The following is a 16,066-nucleotide window of genomic DNA, read 5'->3' as shown; positions in this document are numbered from 1 at the left end:
AATTTCTCCCATCCAATGTGTTACAATTAAAGCAGAGATAAGCAATATGAAAATTGCCTTTTATTATCTCCCATCATGTAAGGATTATAGGAGAGATGAAGTTTGCTAGAACATGTGAGAACAAAGACAAGAGGAGAAAAAAGGAAATGAACTCAAAATCTAGCTTGGATCTTAGACGTTTGAAAATGTGGATCTCTTTATTAATACTAATTAATATTAATATTAGTACAAGACCCAATACTTGTACACCTATATGCCATATGAAAATACAAACTAGTGTTGACTACTCTTTCCTGAGAGTTACCAGCACAGGCTGTGAATAAAGACAAAAAGGGAGGGGTAAGAGGAAAAGAGTAAAACAAAGTTTCATTTTGAGCCAGATGGAAACTGAAGGTCGAACAAGTCAAGTTTACTGGCTTCCACAAATTTTCTCCTCCAGAAATGCTTCCAGAGCTAGGTAAATCACACCACACCTTTCCCTCGTCTATAACCAAGGGAGTAGGCTGTGAGCTGATGCAAGCGGAGAAGGGGGCAGCTGAAGCACAGTGAGCGTTGTCAGTGTACAGATGGGAGATAACGGCACAGGATGCCGAATGAAGAAGCTGGGGGCCATTCTTCTAGTCCCTCCTCATTCATAATTGAGCCCACGTGCCAGGCTGGTGCTAGCAAACACCCTTGCTTGAGGAACTGTCTCTGGAAAGTGACATTAACCTGCATTTCTAAATCCCAGTGCTTTTTTTTTTTTTTTCCTAAGAGTAGTTAAGGGAGTCTGGATTCCCTGTGGCAAAATTCTGATGAAGTCTCACTCTCTCCATACAGTCTTGCCTGCAAAATAAAATGCTCTCCTTTCAGTCTCATAATGAGTTTGTACATTAAACACTATCTTGGAGTTTCTCTGCATGAAAGAGTGTTTGGATTAATGCATAAAGAACGTGTTGAGATAGTTTGTACTGAGAATATACTTTGAATGCTGACGGAGGAGACGGTATTTGGAGACATTTTGAATTAGACAAAAACGAATGCAACTGTGATAAGCAGGTTTGAAAATTATTGTAAAGTTGAATTATATGTATGATTATGCTTCATTCTTACCAAAAAAATGAGGTGAAAGCTATAGAAAAAAATATATATATATTAAAAATCATCTTGCATATTTCTTTTCATATCTGAACCATGATATCCATCTCTTCTAACTTAGGTGCCGTCCAAACCCCCAATGTTGCTCTGTGCATGAAAACACGCTTCCTGAGTCTAAGGCCACCTGACTTTGATTAGTTTCCTTCATCAAATAACCACTGTTGATACTTCACATGCTTCAGCTGATTCTGTGACGTATGTATTTGCATGGGAAGATGGATTACATAGTATTTAGAATTGAGTTCTGATTTAATTTCTTGCAGTGAGGTCCTACTCTAATCTTATTGACAACCTTCTAAGGCAAGGACAAAATAATGCACACACCTTAATGAAATGATAAATAGCTTCAAGGATATACAACATGACACCTGTCCTAATAGAATTAATGAAAGACAGTTTATTTACACATGAAACCCTATGATATTACTGTGTGTGAACACATAAGACTTGTCCAAGTTCCATTCTGAATTCATAAACTTATTTTTTTATATTTAGTTAGGAAATGATTCCTCATAAAATCCCTCAAAGTACCCTGGAAACCAGAATGAAAATCAAAATAGTCCGGATAAGTAAAACACACAAGAAAAAGCAGAGAGAAAGGCGCAAATCTGAACATGAGGGAAATAATGACGATCACCTTCCTTCCAGGGCTTGTGAGTGGACAAGTCACAATCACTCAAGTCCAAAATAATTGGGGCATTTTCAGAAACAAGCCTCAAAGAAGAAATGCAAGAGTGTAGAAGAAGGGGAGGAAACCAGCACAGATGCAGATGACGCTCCTGAATAGAGTCAGTTCATTTCATTGCTTGGGGACCAAATAGAGGGCACCACCTAAATCAAATCAAGTCAGTCGGTAGATGTGGGATTTCACTTTTTACAGGTTGATTAGATTCTATTTTCACTGAACCCTGTGGATTTTCTGAGAGGACTAGAAACTCTTCCTTGCTCTGCAAAATTTCTCTACATGAACATTTTCTACAAAGGGATTGTTTTGTAGATTAGCCACTAAACAATTGCATGGAGAGGACAGATGCTACAATAGAGCCAGTCAAGGGTGGGAAGAGAGCGTGTGACTCTCCAGCTCCCAGACCATCTGAGAGAGAGGAAATCCTTCCATTAGCAATCCCATGCTGTTTAGCAACTGTGTGCTCTTGCTAAGACTTTACTACCTAAAGGGTAAATATTCCTCTGGTTTTTAATCCCTTAAACCCACGTGTGCTAACAAAAAGAACTCCAGTTCTGGCCCAGCAACTACTTGGCATAGCTGAAGTATCAAGAGGGACAAAACGCCCTCAGAGGGAAATGCAAAGCGCTACTGTAACTGAGTTCTCATGTGAGGGGCGCATCTAGATTGAGGACCTAAGCACCTGTGGCAGGTGTGAGCTACCAAGTGCCCCAAATCTCTCTTGTCAAAGAGAAAATAAGCAGATGCATTGGAGGTCCTTACTTTTCCCAATTGCCTTCATCCTAAACAGAACTCCTGTGCAATGTTTATTAAACACTGTCATCTTGCTAGGCACTTGGCGTAGTTATGAGACCAGAGGAACATGGAAGCATAATGCAGCAGAGGGAACGCAGTGTCTCCTGGGCTCTACTCCATTTAAACCATGTGAATTCAAGTAGGGAAAGGCAGGCACTGGCAGACTTAGGATGCCAAGCTGGTGAGCCTGTTGGGGAAGGGGGCTTTGTGTGCCACGTGGTGAATTAATGTAGCCAGACTAGGAGGATTAGCAGAAAGTGAGAGGTCTACGCTCTTGGGTTTTGTTTCCAAAATGACTTTGTTGAGGTCTTTTCAATTTAATCCTGGAGATAAACAAGCGTGTAAAGCAAGGGGCGACTGAAAGTGGGAATGGGAAGAATATTTCCGTAGGCTCTTGCTGTGGAGGCAGGGTCCCTAAACCCTTCTGGATTTAATGAGAATGGTAATGGTTTTCATTTGACTTTAAATTGTATGAACAGTCAGGAAAGGCTTGGTGTACACTGAGCCCGGCTTTGAAAACACAGCAGTTCGCTGTGTTTCAAAGCTGACCTGTATCAGCTGGGGGGGAGTGGGGGGGTGTTTTATTCAGTCTGTCACAGAGATTGAATAAGAAAGACACTGCTAGTGGGCTGTGAAATTGTCATTATAGAAATAAACAAATAAAGCTACCAGCCTAATTGGTTAAATATCTAAGTGAAGAAGCTGTGTTGGAGTTGGGGTTCAGCAGGGGTTAAGGCAACACTGACTGCTCAGACTGGAAGGCACTCCAGCTGAAAGCCCCTCGCCCAGGAACTGATATAAGTAAAATTGGGTGAAGATGAAACAGAAGTAGAGAAACTTAAAATAGGTGGCAAGCAGACCTTAATTATTCCATAAAATCCAGGGCAGAACTCCAACTGTGGTCTCTTTAATCTCCCCTCCTCTCCTCTCCCACTCCCCTCATCAAGGTATCAATAACTGCAGCACGTTCAGAGGTTCAGACTTGGCTCCAAGGTTAAGAAGGAAATGCTACACTGTACTTTTATATAATAAAGTTCAGCTATATCTCAAACTCTATTTCCTTTTTAATTACAATTTTCTTACCTGTGCCTCAAGTGATTCTAATGTTACCATTAACCCAGGAGGCCTGAGTTATTTTATGTTCAATGGCAAGTATGGAAACTGCAGCCTCTACATGGGTAATTTCTTCCCTCCGTGAACCTTAGCCAAGTGCATAGCATCAGTCCAAAGTTCCTGGTTACACCTGCCCTACTGAGACAAGTGCCCCAGGGACTGCTTAGAAATCTGAAGCAAACAGAAGATGAGATTGCTTCTGAAATATTTGGGCACTTTGGAATGAGAGAACACACAGAATCTTCAAGTGATATTTGATAACTAGGATTTTTATAAGAGATGCTCTAGTGGCTATTTCAAATTGTGAAATTGTCATTTAGTTAGAAAGATTTATCAAAAATATTATGAGAAGACATTTTAATTTCCAGAGGTAAAGCATATATATATATATATATTTCTAAAGTATTTAGTAAGAAATTATCCTCAACTGCATTGTGACAAAAGTGGTCAGTGTGCGGGCACACAAACTCCCAGGTGGGTCTTCCTTTTGTGCCAGGCCTGGCCGGTCTGCCTCGTGCCGGTTACTCTGTCTGCCCCTGCTAGCTGTGCCAGTTCGTGGACGTTACTTTTGGTCCTGCGTATTTTCCATCTCCACTCTCTTATCATTAGCAATGACTGTGTGACAGCTCTAAATAGCGGAATGGGAGTTGAGGGCTTTGCTTTGTTTTCAGATATGTCACCCAAGCTCCACTTACATGTTATTAGTTCTGCTGGTACAGTGGAGACAACTCCCAATGTGACAGGATTGATGGTAGCCCTGAGGACTGGCAGGCAGTGCTACTGTGAGGTTGGCGGTGTGACGGCAGGTGGCGCTGAATCTTCTAGCCAGACGGGAAAAGTAGAGGTTCCTTAAACAGTGGCAAGAACCATCGGAAGTGTTCGTGATACCTTTCAGAAACGCGCCCTAGCCGTAGAGTGAAGCACCTCTAGGGGAAGTACCTGGCGAACCTTGATAAAGCTCCAGTTCCCCTGGCATGAAGCTAGGATAAATCTTCACGGTCTTTTTCTCACTAACTTCTTATTTTATCTTGCCATATATGATCTTTTTTGAAACTTCCTTGAAACTCCGTATCTAACACCACATGCCTTATAATATCTACTCTCACAACAGCAGCTGAGGATACCTGAAATCTAAAACTACGATGGATGGATGTCACAAATTGTATTTGATTATTTGTGTACTTCAAACCCCAGCAAGTGTGAATTATCTCCTTATTGAGGTAGACACATCTTTAAATAAGGAATTCTAAATCATGTTTTTAATAAAGTATTTTGAATATTTTATATATATATATATATTTCTAGTGCTTTCCATGTCATCTGCTTTGTGCCTCTTGGCTGTAATTAGGGATGGATTTGACCCTATCCCCTGCTTTGTGAGGCTTGGGGGATCTTCCTCTCCCTGGGGTATGACTAAGACGTCCTCAAGCTAGAAACCCCCACTAACCTGTACATTACTAGTAAACCATGGTTGCGTTCAGAAAAGCATATCTTTTTTTTTTCAATGAGTAAATTGAGTCACAAAGGATAAAATGGCTTGTGCAACCTCACTTTAAATTAGTCATTGGTCCTGAACCCAAACTCAGGTCTTCAAATGCTCTGTCAAGTCTCTCTCACCATGTTCATTATATAAGTTAACATACACAGAATGCAGTCAGGTACATGCCATTATCTCTAAACTTTAAGCTTTTTCTTTAGAACTAGTGACATTTTGGAGATTTTTAAAAATAATTTGTATTTATCTTAAGAGGCATAGATTTTATATGATGAATTCATCGTGATGTTTCATTTATTATCACACTAACAGAGTGAATAGACTCATAAAGACACAGTTGTCCCATCATATTGTATAATCTTTAGGAACTTATCTACAAGACCCAGAGTGAATTCTCTAAAGGTTAGTAGTTGGGTTTTATGTCAATTTGGCTGAACTAGTATTCTCAGTACTGTGACAGTTAAAATATACTAATTTGCATGATATGAACTAATGGAATCCCCTCCATAATGGGACTTGCTATGAGTGGCCAATCAGTTGTAAACAGATTAAGGTAGAAAACAACACCCTCACTCAGATCATAACCCTGATACATTTTCTTGGGGACGTGGTTGGTGTCTAATACAAATGGATAAGTTTGATTGCTTGTTGCTTGTTCTGGATACTGCCTCTGACTTATCAAACTCCAGTTCCTAGAATTTGAGGCAACGTTCTGCTGCCTTGTCTCCTGGTCCTGGAATGTAGGAGCAGCCTGCCATTTGACCTGCTGACTTTGGATTCATCCGTCTATGGAGCTACAACCTGTGGTCTTCCCATTTACCTGGGGTCCATTAGGCCCTGCAGCTACGTGGGTCAGGAGAATTCTCTAGCCAAACATCAAACCCATGGACTTGCTTGAACTTGGACTTGCCTGCTTCTACAACTATGTGAGCCATGTATATATTCTTTTAGGTCATATATGCAAATATCCTTCACATACAGTTTGTAATCTTAATAAAAGCTGAATGCCTTTTAACTTTTAAAACTAGAATATTGAAATCAGCTGATTTTATACTTGTGTGTGAATTCTAGGTGGCACTGTGGGTTCAACACTGGGCTTTCACCTGCAGGCTGGGATATTCACACGCACTGGTAGCTTCAAAGTAGAAAAATGAAGCTGCCAATTCCCATAAACACTTGACAGCAGTGGCTTTGCTATGGCTGAATTATCATCCCTTATAGTATTATAACATTTTTAAAGTTACTTCTTTAAAGGTAATATATGGAGTGATAACAAAAAGTAAAGAAGAACTTATGGTGAAAACTAATTAATGGTCCTAAGTATTTCCCATGGTGCCTTTATATCCCCCTTTATAACTTTATGACTAACTACTTTTAGGTTTTATGGTAATTACCTCTGTCAGCATACTATTCTAAAGTATGTGCTCACTCATTATACATGAAGGTTCAGTTCACAGGTATTCTTTGTTTCTCTCTTTATATGATTAATAATTATAATTGCAATTTTAAATGCTCTGTTAACTTCTAAACACCAGTTTCTAGTTTCTAGTTTCTAGTTTCCATAACTTCTAAACACCAGTTTCTAGTTTCCATAACTTTCAAAAACATCTCTTGAGTCTCTATTTTGTGAACTGTCTAAGGTTTTAAATTTTCCTCAACTTTACCTAATTTTTATTCCTCCTTTTCTCAGTTACATTATAACTTGTATGCTATCAATTAAAAGCATGTATATAATCAGTATCACAACCACACCTAAGTCTTTTTTGAATACCAATTGACTCTAAACAACATTACCATGACTGTATTTATATTGTTCAAAGTCGGTTCACAAAGTGGGTTCGCAACGTGCGTTATCAGTGGTGCTAGAATTTCTGGGTTGAGCTTATGACAGCTAACTCACTCAACTCACTGCCATCAAATTCTTTCTGACTCACAGCAAACCTGTAGGACAGGGTAGAACTGGCCTGTGGATTTCTGAGACGGGAACTCTTTCCAGGAGTGGTGAGCCTTGTCTTTACTGACTGCTAGGCTATTCCCTTGAGAATGTACCTATCATGAATATTAAGTGGCTTCTCTCTTCTTATATGCCTTCAATTACTCAGAATCAAACCAATTTCTGTTTAGTTTGCAGGTTGAACACCTGGTGTTTTTGTTCCTCTGAGAATAGCTAAAAGGTTTCTACTTATTCCTTCTTTTTCCCTTAATCATTGTGTTAGTCTGCGTTGACTAGAGAAACAAATCCAGAGACACTCATATGTGTGTAAGAGAGAATTTTATATCAAAGAGCAATGCACATTAAGAAACATCCCAGCCCAGTCCAGAATAAGTCCATAAGTCTGATATTACCCATATGTTGATTCTAGTCTATAAATTCCTCTTTAGACTCATGCAGCCATGTAATAATGCTGAATGCAGGAAGATCACCGGTCAATGGGTAGAAAGTCGTGTGGCTCCAGTGGTAGTAGAAGCATCTCAGCACTGGCATGGGTCTCCATGTTGCTCCTCCAGCTGCAGGGCTCTGGCTCCATCAGTGTGACTTGTCAATAGTCATGTCTCACAGGGACTGAGTGTATCTGGCCTCCAGTGAGCTGTTTATCTATCCACTTTGTTGCTCCAAATGAGGTCATCTAACTGACCTTATTGACAGGCTAAACTCCATCCCTACACTCTTAATTGCCTCAAGTTGACACCAGATTATGTAACTACCACAATCAGGTTTTTATTTCTTCTAGATTAATTCCATTAATCTGCTTTTGGGGGTTTTGTTTGGTTGGTTTTCTGAACTTTTATCTTTCCTGGAGCTCACTATCCAAAGCCGCTTATTTCCTGCTTCCATCAGACCTAATTTTATTCCATAGATTGTTACATAAGACCTCCCTGAGCATTTCTTTCTTCCTTCCTTTCTTTGCTATGAGCTGTATCAGATGCCTCCTTGGTCCTTGCCTCTCTTTCTCTCTGTATTTTGTTGTTGTTTATGTATTCATACTGATGGCACACATCCTCTAGATATGTCCTAAGAAAGATTTAGAGATGCTGATTTTTAAAGCTTTTATATCTTGAAATAAGGTCTCTATCTTTCCCTGAAATGTGGTTGATTTCTTTATTTGATATAAAATGGAGATTACAAAAATTCTTTACTCTTGGGATTTAAGTCTCTCTCTCTCATTCTCACGTTTTTTTAGTGTCAGTAATGGAACGACGCACCATTTGACTTGCAAAGGGTGAGCAGAAAGCTACTGTATTTCTCTAGGATATTTATAAAGAGCTATCTTCACCTTGAGAAGAAACTGAATAAGAATAAGTGTCCACTTCCCTTCTCACTCTTTCTGCTTTTTCTTTGCTGGCAGAAAGCTGCTACCTGGTGTCATTGAGTGGTTTTTGGCTCAGTGATCCTAAGAGAGAGTAGGACCACTCACTAGATTTTCCAAAATTGTGTTTTCTTTTTCTTTCTTTCTTTTCTTTTGAGCAAGTTGTCTTGTCTCTCATTGTAAACACCGGTCTCTGGTAATGAGTTGAATGCTTACCCGCTGCACTTCTGAGGGCCCTTCCCTGGCTCAGAGTATTTTAATAGAAAATTGACACTTTTTTGGCATTAATAACTTTCCCGCTTCTGTTCCCATTCAATACACAACCAGCGCTGCCACTACCATGTGTCAATAGGAGCTTCTGTGTTGCTTTCATGCTTAAACAGATTTCAATTGCAGTTTCCAAGGCTAGACAGACTAGACTGAAATGCCTGGTGATCTACTCCCACCGACCAGCGACTGAGCACCCTGTGGATAACAATGCTTCAATCCTGCTCAGTGTGGGTTCTCCTAAGTGGGGGTTAACTTAAAGTCAACTAACAATAGCAGTGATATTTAAGGAATATTCTAAAATGTATTTTAACTGTAGCACCTCTCTTACTGCACACACTGTTGTGACTTTATTTCCGCTTCCTTTTTGTATACTTTAATCCCAGAGAACCCCAGGAGAGATAGGAGGCAAATATGTTTGTCTGATCTCCACCAAGTGTTACTTTAGTTGATTCCCATAAGAGAATACACATAGTGAAAAATAAAGTTTTGTATCAATGTTTCATAATCATGAAACTAAAAATAATGGAGAGCAGTTAAATTATTATTTCTTTAATATGAGCCACTCCTACCATTGAAAATATGTAGTTACATAAAACCTTTATAACTTATATCCTAGAAATGTTGTTCTTACATAAATCCTGTTATTTTTATACAAATTAGAAAACATATGTATTAAGCTTTTAAGGGATATATATACATATATATATATGAATTTTACTACTTACTTCTAAGAAATAACCATTAGTTTAGAACAAAGGCCATGTATTCCCTTAATATATCCACCTAAGTAAGCCAATAGCTACCTACCTTTTTATTGTTTGCATCTGGTGTTTGGGACATTACATTTTTAAATCCCTTTTTGCTCTGGTCTGAAAGGCCAGTGTCTTCAGTGGCAGTGACTCTGGCTCCTGCCATACTCCTGGAGCCAAATATCTAGTATATATTTAACTTCTAATGCATATTTCTTAGCTCACTGAATATACACATAAAGGTTTTGTGACATTACATTGTAATTTTCATGCATTCATATAAACTAATAATACAGGGACTTAATGTAAGTTTCAATTTTAACTTTAGGTTCTTTTTGTACATTTACTTATTTTAGAAAAAATGAAACCTGTTAATGTTACTAACAATATGAGCACTATCCTTGCATTATAGTTGCAAATTTATTTAATATAAAATATTCTATTATCCAGTGAATTCTTTAGTACGATACATTGTTATAATAGAGTAAATAACATGCTTTGAAATCTCAAAAAGTTATTTCACTTATTTTATAAACCCTAAAGTATGAGGCAAAATGTAAAGATATTACTTTAAATCTTATGTACATTTCCTATATGCTATAAGAAGGGGTGCCCACCAAAAAACGATGCTCATTTGTCTTTGGATGTGAGGGGATAGTGCATTTGAAGTTTGTTTCACCAGGTCAGACTGTTAATCAAGCTTTCTAGTTTGAGGTTCAGAAAAGATTGCATAACAGTGTGCCACAAAAAAGGCCTGCTTGTGGCAGACAGCGACTGGTTTTGCCACCATGTCAACGCACCTGCTCACACAGCCATCTCAGGGCTCAAGTATTTGCAAATCTCCCAGTATGCCTCTCTTGTCCCAGGCAACTTCCTCACCTGACCTCTCTGTGTGTGAATTCTTTTGTTTCTGAGAATGAAGAGGTAGCTGAAAGAGCAGCAATGTGATGCAGAAAAGTTGAAGGAAAAATAAAACAAGGGTGGTACTGTGAGCCATCTAAACAGATGCCTTTGAAAAAGGTTTCCAAGAACGGAATCACAGAGTAGTGACAAATGTATTAAATGTGATGGATAGTACTTTGAAGGTGATACCATTGTTTAGTAAAAATAAGTTTAAATACGTAGCTTTGAAAAACAATTCTGTTTTTAGGGGGTATCCCCCTCGTATATTTGAAGTGTTTTGTGGTCCAGGTGGAAAACACACAGCTACTAACTGGAAATCTGGTGACTTGAGTCTGCTCAGAAGCGTCCCAGGAGAAAAGCCTGGGGCTACTTCTGAAAAGTAAGCTATGGAAGACCCCCTGGTGCACAGTTCTGGTCTGACCCCTCATGGCTGTGATAAGTCAGAATCAGTAACCACTGGGTTGTATTTTTGATAATGTGTAAACTACATTGTATTAGTAAATATATACTTATTTTTATTCTAGATTGACTTCCAAATAGCTTTAAAAGTGCCATACAAAATCAAAATGAACTGCTATGATAGGAGCGAAAGGGCCTGGAACTCCCCCTCCAACAGTCTGCAGCTGAAGAACGAATCTCCCCATGAGGTGAAGCTAGGCACCCCAGTTCACAGTTCTCGTGTAACACCAGACCAATTCTTCATCCGTGACCTTTTACCTTGGATATGCTTTCCCTCAAATTAAGGCTTGCCTATCAGGAAAATTAAGAAAGCACATTCTTCGCAATGCTCCAGACTTAACAAGTTTGTAGCCAAGGTACAAAGGCATACAAAGAGGAACGGTTATGTAATGAGTGTGTGGTGAGCGTCCCATGCCCTGATAGGAAGAAGACATAGGCAGTGCATCAGTAATGCAACAAAGGCAATTGTCCCTCTAGCCTTTCAGGGTCGCAAGAGTTTTCCAAGGCTGCCGCGATTACAGCCGAGCGCGGCACTGCGCTGGGCTGCTCGCTGCACTTTCCACTGGAGGGTAATAGAATACGAGAGTGCTATTGTATTTTTAAAGGCAATTAATATTTTATTATGCACAGACTTTTATTTGCACCATTCGGATTCCTCTTCTCTAATTAAATCTTGTGATTTACACATGCAGAACTGCTGTTCTTTAAACTCTGCAAATTATAAAAATTAACAAATACTTGTTAAAAAGGAAGCAAAAGCAGCCCAGGGTCCAATTTTTATGACAGAAACAACTGGGGGCGATGGAGCAAATTGATAGTGGCCCTGGTTTGAGTGGGGCGATGTGGCAATTACATATAAAACACCTTAGTTAAGTAGAACTGATAGAGATGCCAGCTGCCTAGGAGAGAAAGGTTAATTCTTTAAATAAATAAAGCCAGTGTTTTATGTGTCCATGTAGAATTTTTGCTCCATGACCTTGTGTGCAGAACTGTGTGTTACAGGATTTATACATCAAGAGGGTGGTTTCTGGTGTGCCTTGCCCCCTTCTACATTAGTGGGATGTTGCCTGGGGACCAGCAAATGTTTTTAGAGGAAGCAGAGAGGCTTGTAGCCTAGACGCCCACTAACAAAATATGCCTTTCTGCTCTTTCTCTTTTTGAATGCAGTTCCTAAATAAATTGTAAGTGGGTGAGTGTTATCCACCCCACCCCCAGACCGTATATGGAATAAAGGGAAATGGGTGTTTATCGGGACTGATAAAAACATCTCTTTATCTCTGTAAAGGAACAGATGGAACAGGATGGAGAATAAGGAAGGAGACCATGTTTCTAGCAGCATGGACTCCCACACCAATGATAAGGAGGGGTTCTGAGTAAACACTTAAGTATTCACCTATGAGTGGAAGAGTTGGTAGTTCAAATCCCGCCACACTCCAAGAGACTTCTCCGAAGAGCCCGACACCTTCTGAAAGGTCAAAAGCTTTGCAAACCCGATGGTGCAGTTCTCTGTGCACACACGGGGCAGCCATCGACCCGAATCCACTGGTGGCAGCGCACCATGACCACTAAGGGAGCAACAGGCTCATTGAGAAGCTTGCCTTGGAAATGTGCAATCTTCTTCACGGATCTTTCTCTGGGAAGAGAAGCCGGCAGCTGAGGAAGCAGAACCGGGTGGAAGTAGAGTACTGACATTATGAACTCAACAAGGACCAGCTTGCTTTCGGACCCTTTACTAACTTTGACAAAATGCATATTTAGTCCATAAAATAGAATGAAAGCCCATGGTTTCGGTGTGTGAAACTTCACTTTCCAGACAAGACTTCAGGAAACCTTTTACTCTATACATAGAAGGGTACTTTGCAGGTCTGCAATTTCCATTTTGATTTTTCATAGACCCTTCTCTGCATGACACTTGTAACTTGTGTGCTCTTTGCTTTGTGTGCCTTTAGATTAATAAAGGAAAGCACATGAAATGTTTGTGAAAATAATTGAACACCCACTTAAGCTGTTAGATTTATCCTGCAACTTTATTATAAGCTACAGAGATACATAATGACTATATGATACATTTCTTAGAAGGGCCTCAAATATTTTTAAAAGATGAAACAACCACAAATAAATGTCATTTCAAACTGTCCTGCAGAATTAACAATTCTGAACAGAAAGTAGCATAAAATTCTTCTAATTTCCCCTATCCCTTCTTGTCTTTTTCTTTCATCTTTTTTCCCATGAGGGTAGATTTTGTGATAAAAAACTAAGGCCTAAAGTACATTTCAGTGCAATTGGTATTTGAGGGCCACTCCTGAGAATTTAACAACTATTGGACGCTCTTCTTGTGATAATACACATTTTAAAATACACTTTAAAACAACCAATCTTCTAGCTATTATGTACGTACTAGGGAATACCTACAATAATGACAGTTAACATTGTCTGAGTGAAAATGACATGCCACTTGCAGTACTACATCACTTCCTCCTCTAACAATCCTGCTCAGGAGTAGATTGCTAGATTCTGTGTGTTGAGGTGTGAAGAGTGAGGCTTAGATAATTTAGACCCAAGCCCAACATCATGCACAAAAGAAGTGAATCTAAGCATATATCCATGGCTGACTCGGAAGCAGGTGCTGGTTTGACACTATGCTGCACTCAACTGAAGTTAAGGGGGTGGTGTTGGGTGCCATTTACTTGGCTCCAACTCTCTGCACAACAGAATGAAACATGGCACATCCCTGCGCCATCCTCGCCATCGGTCCTGTGCCCCAGGCTGTTGTTGCAGCCATGACTTCAGTCTTCTTTGCCATGATCCTTCCTCTTTCCACCACCTCTCCACTTTACCAAGATACTGTATACATCTGTCACATGAAAGAGGCAACTAATTTTTATCTCTACATTGGTTATTTTGAATTTCTAAAAATATTTTTATTACCAAGAAGAGAATGACAGAGATTGGTTAAACAACTCATACAATTAATTTTGTTATGCACAGGACAAGTCAATTTGTGTCCAAAAATGTGAAATGTTCCATATGACGAATGCCTGCGGCTTAAATTATAAATATTCTAATTAATAATAAGATAATCCTCTAGTGTTATAATAAAAAGATATTTATTGGTGAGTTTTTTTCATAGGCTCTGCACTACTGGCAAAGGCCTATTTGAGTTTTGAGTCTTTACTTTGATCCTTAGTCCATCATAGGATTGATTCAATTTAACAAGTGACAAAATCATCATTAGAGAGAGCAAATTTGGAGGACATAACAATAGAACAATCTAGCTAAGTTTAAAATACTATATGCAATTCCTTTCATGGGAATGTACACTCAACTATATGAGTTTCTCCAATAATTGCAGGATTACTTAAATGTGATATGATAAATATGATGGCTAATTCAGGATTAAAATAAAACTTCCACATATTAAAATGGAAAAGTAAAGGTTACCTGCTCTCTGCTCTTTACACAATAATTAAAATTCACAAAGGAATCCATAGATGAGATGACTTTCATAATTCAAGAGATAATGCTGCTCTGTCTAATGCTTACTGAATAGAGATTATACCCACTCTTGCCTTAGCCACGTGGTTAAGTTTAAAAGACCAGGTCCTTATGCAATAATCAGCCAATACAAAAATGGGAAATGGCCATGTCAGGTCACAAAATGGAGGATGACCACATTGTTATGAATGAATTACATCACTACAAAACTGCCAAGCCTCTTTGAAGCATGCTCTGCCAAGCTGACAGAGAAAGTTGAGCAAGATAGTCATCGGTTCTCTTGTCTCGCATCTGGCAATCTTTACTACCTGCTAAGTGCTATTAGTATACAAACTAGTCAGGAGATATGGTATCCTGTTATTCATAAATATGAAATGTCATTTAATGAGATAATCCATCTGTGAGAAGTAGATGTATTCTAAGTGAGTCCTGATGTTATACTGCTCAAACTGCGAGGTTGCTAAGGAGGCCAGCAGTTTCCACCTATCATCTGCTACATGGGAGAGAGTTGTGGCAGTCTGCCTCCCTAATGATCTACAGCCTTGCAAATTCTCTGAAGCAGTTCGACTTTATCCTACTGTTGCTATGAGAAAGAATCAGCTCACTAAGAGGGAGTTCAGTTTGGTCTATGTAGGCTTTACGATTTACTTTGGCCTTTCTGTCAGAGACAGGGCAAACAACTGCCTATGTTATCTCAGTTAGTGCTCATCAGCAGTAACTATTATCAAAGCCTACCAAGATTATCCAATGCTCCTTGCCATTAATTAATTCATATGACCTGACTGTATCAATAAACTATTAAAACAATTGTTACTTATGAATATGTTTCTTTCCTTAAAAAAACAACTGACCTGGGGGATGGACAACAGAAAAGGGGGTGAAGGGAGGTGCCGGATGAGGAAAAATATGACAAAATAATAATTTATAAATTATCAAGGGCTCATGAGGGAGGAGGGAATGGGGAGGGAGGGGAAAAAAGAGGACTTGATGCAAAGGGCTTAATTGGAGAGCAAATGCTTTGAAAGTTATTAGGGCAAAGAATGTACAGATGTGCTTTATACAATTGATGTATGTATATGTATGGTTTGTGATAAGAGTTGTATGAATCCCTAATAAAATGTTAAAAAAACACGAGAGTAAGAGACAGATTTGTGTTTAAGGAATTTGAAAGATGAGGCTTCCTACACCCCTAAGAGTGACAGGGCGCCCTGCGTGTGTAGCGGGTTGTGAGTCAGGCTGCTGAGCAGGGAGGTCACAGCCAGCAGCCGCTCCATGAGAGAAAGATGAGACTTTCTAGCCCTGTACAGAGTTATACTTTGGAGACCCACAAGGGTAGTTTTGTCTGTCTTATACAGTTACTGGTAGTCTGAATGGACTGGATGGCAATGAAGGAGAATCTGTTATGTAATTAAGCTACAGTCATCCTCGGACTGTGAGGGAAGGTAACACTCACACATGAGTCTTTAGTCAGTCTATACCTCCATGATGACCGGGGATTTCTGGAAATATTTTTCAGAACTGAATGTACTTTTTAATTAAAGTGATCAAAATTCAGACCCAAAATTGAGAAAGTAACATAAAGTGGTTGAAAATACCCAGATTCGGGTGCTAAAGACATGTGTTTAATTCCTACTAGACTCAAATAGTTCATTTATGC

At 39.2% G+C, this 16,066-nt stretch overlaps 1 non-coding gene across 1 annotated transcript; it reads right to left on the bottom strand.

Annotated features, from left to right (window-relative positions):
• Window positions 1-8,404: 8,404 nt before the first annotated feature.
• On the bottom strand, window positions 8,405-8,533 carry LOC142437813 (small Cajal body-specific RNA 24). Its single transcript, XR_012782329.1, has one exon.
• Window positions 8,534-16,066: the final 7,533 nt, after the last annotated feature.

The sequence above is a fragment of the Tenrec ecaudatus genome, chromosome 1, assembly GCF_050624435.1.
Source record: "Tenrec ecaudatus isolate mTenEca1 chromosome 1, mTenEca1.hap1, whole genome shotgun sequence".
NCBI lineage: Eukaryota > Metazoa > Chordata > Mammalia > Afrosoricida > Tenrecidae > Tenrec > Tenrec ecaudatus.
This window is presented reverse-complemented; position numbering and strand designations above follow the sequence as displayed.